The sequence below is a fragment of the Triticum dicoccoides genome, chromosome 2A (assembly GCF_002162155.2).
Source record: "Triticum dicoccoides isolate Atlit2015 ecotype Zavitan chromosome 2A, WEW_v2.0, whole genome shotgun sequence".
Taxonomy (NCBI): domain Eukaryota; kingdom Viridiplantae; phylum Streptophyta; class Magnoliopsida; order Poales; family Poaceae; genus Triticum; species Triticum dicoccoides.
In genome coordinates, this window is record NC_041382.1 from 716,585,123 (window position 1) to 716,592,044 (window position 6,922).

Sequence of the window (6,922 nt, forward strand, 5' to 3'; positions counted from 1 at the left end):
CATTGCCCACACGAGGAGGAGAGCCGGCGGCACGCCGCAGCCGTAGGGGAAGGCACGCTTCTTCTCGGCATCGGTGAGGACTTTGACAAGGCCACGCGCGTGGTTGACCAACATCTGCATGCTGGGGTACCAGACGCACACCTCCGTCAACTGTGCGCGCCACCCCTCGTCATCGCCGGCGAGGTCCATCACCGCTCTCTGCCAGCCGAGGCTTCTATCCATGGAGGCGGCTGCAGTGGTCGCTGGCGAGGGTTTTCTCGATCTATTGTAGGTGGGGATAAGAGGGGAGTTCGAACCGGCGCCCGTGGGAGGTGGGTGAGTGTGTGGTGGGGAGGAGAGTGGTATAGTTACTTATTTAATGGCATTTAGGACGTGGGTAGGGGAAAAGTACAATATTCTTTTTACCTCCCGCCCTGGTCATAACACAGTAAAGAATTTTTTTGATTTTTGTTTAGAGGGAAACATGTTACTTTATTTAAACAAAGACTGGGATCTCATTTGCGAATACACTAAGGATACAATCAGGGGCCGAAAGCCTCCAAACTAAATAAACACAATCGCCTAGAGCTACCTTAGCCAAAGTATGAGCCGGCCGATTAACATAGTAAATAATTGAAGCAAGTGTTCTACTCTTCCTCCTTCTCCACTTTTCTGCACATGATAAAAGACAAGCTAAGTTAATGAATGATACAAAATTTAATAATCTATAATGCATACAAACACTTACTTCTGATTTAGTTTGCATTTCTTGCTACGTCTAGTGTGTCCTACCAATTTGCAAGCGCCGCACCGGGTTTTGAACTCACCAAAAGAGAGTGGTCTACCATTTTTCGAGACAGGACGGCTCTCATCTACCTTTGTTGCACCTTTGCTTGACACTTTCATAGGATCTTTAACCGCAATCATGTTGCCTTCACCATCGTCCACATACTGATGTCATTTGTTTGCTTCAACAAATTTTCCTATAGCAGATCATACTCATGACTCTTAGCTATCACAGCCTTCAAACTCTCCTGGAACTGATCCCACAAAGCAGGGTGTTTGCATGCCGCATGCATAGCTTCAGACGCTAACACACTGACTGGCTATATTTCATTCTTTCCCCGGTCCCAGTCCAACCAAATCCCAACAGATCGCTTGTGCGCCTCGCGGGCAGTCCCAACCTTGCTTCTTTCGTGAACCGAACAAGAACTAAACACTTTGGTATTTCAGATATGTTCAAGTGCTTCAGTACATGGAATATTTGCTTGCAAGGTAGACCCTTTCGAATCATTCTTCTGCAGCTGCACCTTATAGTTTCTGTGGAATTTACTGGTGTATACTCCACCCAAAAATGACGCTTCCGGTTATTCTTCCAGGCCACGATGTACTGCTGTGATCCGTCTCCAGCTTAATTTCTACAATCTCCATGCCGTCAATTTTTCTAAGATCATCTTGCAACAAATAGAAGTTTGCTGGAGTGAAGACGTGAGAAGCAGCTATCTCAAGTTCCCTCGAGCTAGTAACTGGCACCGGTAAACTCTGTGAGGCCGCGCAGTCATCTCGCGCCTCGTTTTCATGGATATGCACAACGGCGTTCTCATAGTGCAAAATCATATCCACCAGGGTCATTTCACCATCTAGGTGGAGGTGAAGGCATGAGTTCAGGCTTTCACTCTGCTGGTTGCTTTTCATGCCAAGTCAAAACCCCTCTGTTAGATAAGTCGCGGTCCACATTCTTCTCCTCTTATACATCCGTCTCAACCATGTTACAGTCTTTTCCGACTGCCATCTTTTGGAAAATGCGTGCCATCTCTCCTCAAACATGGCCGTGGACGTGCTGTAGTACAGAAGAGTTTGAAACTCCTTCAAGGACTTGTGACTAGGTGAATCTTCATATTTTTCTCTATGTGCCACACGTCTGGCAAGACTTCGCGAATTTCCTTGATCATCACAGCGTCGGCGTCTGTGATTACACTCTTAGGCATATTTTAACACATGGACCTCAAAAAAGTCTGCAGAAGCCACACGTATGTCTCCTTGGTCTCGTTCGAAACTATGGCACAACCAAAAATAGTGGTCTTCTGGTGATTGTTAAGACCAACAAAAGGTATGAATGACATACCATAGCGGTTCATCTTGTACGTGCTGTCAAAAACAAGCACGTCACTGAAGTCTTCATAGTCATGACAAGACTGGGAGTCGCACCAGAACATCCTATTCAAATGTCCTTCCTTATCTAGCTTGTACTCGAAAAAGAAGCTAGGACCCCTCTGTTTCCTACTGGCCATGATGCCTATGGCTGTGGCAGCATCACCTTTTGAAAGCAGCATCCTCTTCTCCTTGGTGCAAAGGTTGTATATTTCACGCCTGGTAAAACCAACACCGCCGTACAATACATGTTTGCTGATGAAGCAATCCATCATGTCGTGAATTCTAATCCCTGCAGCTCCCATGGACATTATCTCATGCTTCTGGTACTCTTTGATTTTTCTGTGGGACCACAGAAAAGGCACCTCGTCCGATCCTGCCAACATATGGCTATGCTTGTCCTCAAAACTTTCAACATACCAAACCCCACGCTTTTGGTCAAGCTTGACGGTCAGGTGCACTTCGCAAAAGCAGCATGTCTCGGCTCTGAGCCTACGGCTGTGTCCTTCCTCGGTTAGCAACTTGCTGTCACGTTTCCCTTGTCTCGAACAAACAAACCGCCTATAACGCATATGACGTGACTCCATTTTGCTATACCTGACCTTATTCTTTCTAATGCTGAAACCATTATCTCTAGCATAGCTGTTGTAGAAATCATACGCATCATCGTGAGACGTAAAGGTCATTTCCATTATCTGCATGAACATATCCCTCTTATCATCTGCACTGGCAGTATCTTGGACATTCTTTGCCCCATCATCTTGTGTCACCTACACAATCAAACCACAACCATGAAAACAGTTTTCTATGGTTTAACATTACTTCCATAGAACATTGATTACACAGATACCTCACTCATGATGACCGACGACTGGGACTCCCAGAATCAGGTGCATCTAATGATTCGTCGTTAAGGCCTGTCTCCGCGTCGGATTCACCGTAATAGTCATACGCATTATGACATTCGGAAATGAACTGAAAAACAACACAAATACATAATTACTTATCATATAATATTCCAGAAGAAATTCAATTTGCATACCAACAAAAATTTTCACTTACGTACCTGACTAATGTAATCTTCATTCGAGAGCTCCGAGTTGTTTTCCTGGTCATCATCAAGCTCATCGTCTATAAAATTTCAACACAAAGATATAATGTTGTCGGATGCCACCAAAAAATTACAACTTGACAATGCCACTCACATTAAGATCGTCCCATTCGTTCCCATTCTCTGACCGATCTTCACGATCTGAATTTTCATCATCTGATCAATCTTCTATCCAGTCTTTCATCAGTTCTCCAAACTCCATGTCTACCATGATATCAGTTAACTCCTCGTCCGCCATTTCCTACAACCAATAATATGTATCATCACATGTGCAAACATTATCAATGATGAAATATACAACACATAGCACACGATCACGGATGTTATGTAAACAACCGCAACCGAGGCCGTTCGGATCTGCCAAACTTAGTAGGGAAGATGGCCACGGTACCTGTCGTGATCACTTTCAATCGCGAGGAACTGCACGATCTCAAAACCTAGCTAGATCTGTGATTACCTCTGCCGCCGGATACCTAGGTTAGCCGCCACATGAGATAACGATACTGGTGGTGCGCACAGGCGACGACAACCGACGCTACGTGAACCCAGATCACGAGGAGCAGCACTACTGGAACAAGATCCAAGATCACAAGTTTACCCGCCCGGTAGGTTAACCACTACCACTGGCGGCGGCAGTTCGTTCAATGTTGCTGCGAGCGAGACTAGAGGGGGGACATGGGATGCGGTACCTGTGCGCGCTCGTTGGAGATTCACGACGTTGTCGCGCCCGATGTCCGACGAGATCGCCGACGACGAGATAGCCACCGCTCGAGATCTACTACGTGACTTATGGAGCTACGTCAATGCTCGCGAGATTGATGGAGCTGCGTGAATGATTGGATTTGGCAGGTCTTACGTGGACATGGGGTCGTGTGATGTTTTTCAGACCAGGGTACTGTACGTATACGGTCTGGGTTATACAGGGCTAGACAAGGCTTGGATCTGGGCTACGGCGGGCCAAGAAAAAACAAACTCGCGGGGACAAAAAATACCCCTCCGAAATTAGGTTAGGGGGGAGCACCAGAGCAGGGCTCCTTTCGTGCTTTCGATGGACTTTTCCCCTCAAACTCAAAACTGAGGTGCATGTTGTTTTTCGTCGCTTTCATGCTTACGTTTGCATGCATTTTGGTTGGACCATTCGGACTCTCCAATGTGACAATGGACGTGAGTCTAATAGTGCCCAAAACCGAGACTTCCTTCTCCCTTTCATTATGGTGATGTGATTCTCCTGCCCATACACATCTCCCCGGAATGGTAAAGTTGAACATGCCATTCATTCGACTAACGACATAGTATGCACGGTCTTGCTTCAAGCATCACCATGCCGCCACGCTACTGGGATGATGCTCTCGTCACTGCCACCTTGCTCCTCAACGTCCGTCCCACCAAGACCCTTGCACTCGTCACGCTGCATGAGGTCCTTCACTGCACGCCGCTCACATACGCCCACCTCCGCGTCATCGGGTGTTTTTGCTACCCCAACACAGACGCCATTACGTCGCACAAGCTCGCCCCTCACTCTGCTGTGTGCGTCTTCATCAGTTACCCGCCCGATCACAAGGCTTACCACTGCTTAGACTCCTCCACACACCGATTCTACCTCTCATAGCACGTTACCTTCGACAAGTTCGTTTTTCCCCACACACTCCGGAGGCCTCCTCGGTGATAGATTTTTACCTTCCATCATTGCCCGATCAGCCCGCTTCACTTCCACGACCACTGCCTCCCACCCTCACCGGACCCACTGCCATGGCACCATTTTTGGTCGGCAATAGCGCTGCCACAAGAGCAATTTCGCAAGACGAGAGCGCTGCCACGACAGCCGTTCGCCCAACCGAAACGCTGCCAAGGCATCATTTTCTCCTGCCCCTAACCCGACCAGCACCCATACCCCCGTGCCTCATACTTCTTCCTCCGGCGCGTCCAGTAGCTCGGCATCCCCGAGCTCCGCCTCCACTTCCTCCGACAGTCCTACCACACTGTGGTCCGTCCTGTCCTATGCCGCCGATGTCGCACCTGCTGCTAACGCACACGCGAGCCAATTCGGGTTTCTGCTTACCCTCACGTAGACTCAATTTCCTCTCTGATCTTTGCCTCGCCGCTTCCCCGTTAGTACCGCGTCGCCCTTACCGATCCATGCTGGGCCAGTGCCATGAGTGATGAGTACCAAGCCCTCCTTGGAAATGAGACTTGGTCACTTGTTCCTTGGCCCTCCACAGCTCCGGTCATTAGTGGAAATTGGGTTTTCCGTGACAAGTACAATTCCGACACCTCTCTTGCTCGCTATAAGGCACGGTGGGTAGTTTGCGGTTTTTCTCAAGCTGAAGGCATCGATTATGACGAGACATTTCTCTCCAGTATTCAAACCCAGCACTATCTGCGCAGTTCTCTCTCTCTCTTGCTACTTCTCACTCATGACCCATTCACCAGTTAGACGTTGAAAACGCCTTCCTCCATGGACATCTTACCGATACCATTTACTGCCAGCAGCCACTTGGTTTTGAAGATCTAGTCGCCCCAATGCACATCTGCCTTCTTAAGAAATCTATGTATGCGCTTAAACAAGCCCCTCGCGCCTGGTTCACAGGTTTTGCCACCTTTGACGTGTCTATTGGCTTTAATTCTTATAAATGCGAAACTTTTCTTTTTATTTATATACCACGAACCACAAGGCCTACCTACTCCTCTACGTTGACGACATTATTCTCACAGCGTCATCCCCGGCTTTTCTTAAATATTTATCTCTCTCCTAGTTCGCGAGTTTTCTATGACCGACCTTGGTGCCCTCTCACACTTCCTTGGTATTGCCATTACCCGCTTGCCCTCAGGTCTTCACCTTTCTCAGCGAAAATATGCTTTGGATATCATCGAACGAGCCGGTATGTACGACTCATCCTGTCCACACCCCTATTGACTCTGGTGCTAAACTTTCCATCCCTAACGGCGATCTCCTCGATAATCCCACAATCTAATGCAGTCTAACTATTGCCTTGTAGTACATGACCATCACCCGTCTTGATTTGTATTACACTGTCCAGTATGCCTGCCTCTTCATGCATGCTCCCCGCTCCTCTCACTGTAACCTTGTCAAGCGCATAATAAGTTGCCTCAAAGGAACCCTACACTAAGGCCTCCACATATATCCATCCTCACCTTCCACTCTCCTTGCTTACACTGAAGCAGACTGGGCTGGCTACCCCGACACACGGTGCTCTACCTCTGATTTTTTTCGTTTTTCTTAGGGATAATTTGATATCTTGGTCATCAAAGCGACATCTTACTGTTTTCAGGTCTAGTGTTGAGGTGGAGTACCGGTCCATTGCCCATGTCGTTGTTGAGATGGCTTGGCTACGTCTTGCTGCAGGAGCTTCTTCAACCCATCGCCAAGTCTACCATGGTTTGTTGTGATAACGTCTCTGTGGTATATATATCAGCCAAACCGGTGCAACATCGGTAGACGAAACATATCGAGATCGAGATTCACTTCGTTTGTGACAAGGTTTCTTTGTGAGAAGTGTGTGTGTTGCATGTCCCTACTTCTTCACAGTATGCAAATGTCTTCACAAAAGGGCTGCCTACCATTACTTTCACACAGTTCTGGTCCAGTCTCAACATTCGGTGGGCACATGATGAGACTACGGGGGCTGTTATTAGACTCCATGGCTACCAGCTTTGAGCTGG

General features: G+C 47.8%; 1 pseudogene; it reads right to left on the bottom strand.

The window, feature by feature from the left end:
• Positions 1–1,308: 1,308 nt before the first annotated feature.
• Positions 1,309–3,479, bottom strand: LOC119358174 (annotated as a pseudogene).
• Positions 3,480–6,922: the final 3,443 nt, after the last annotated feature.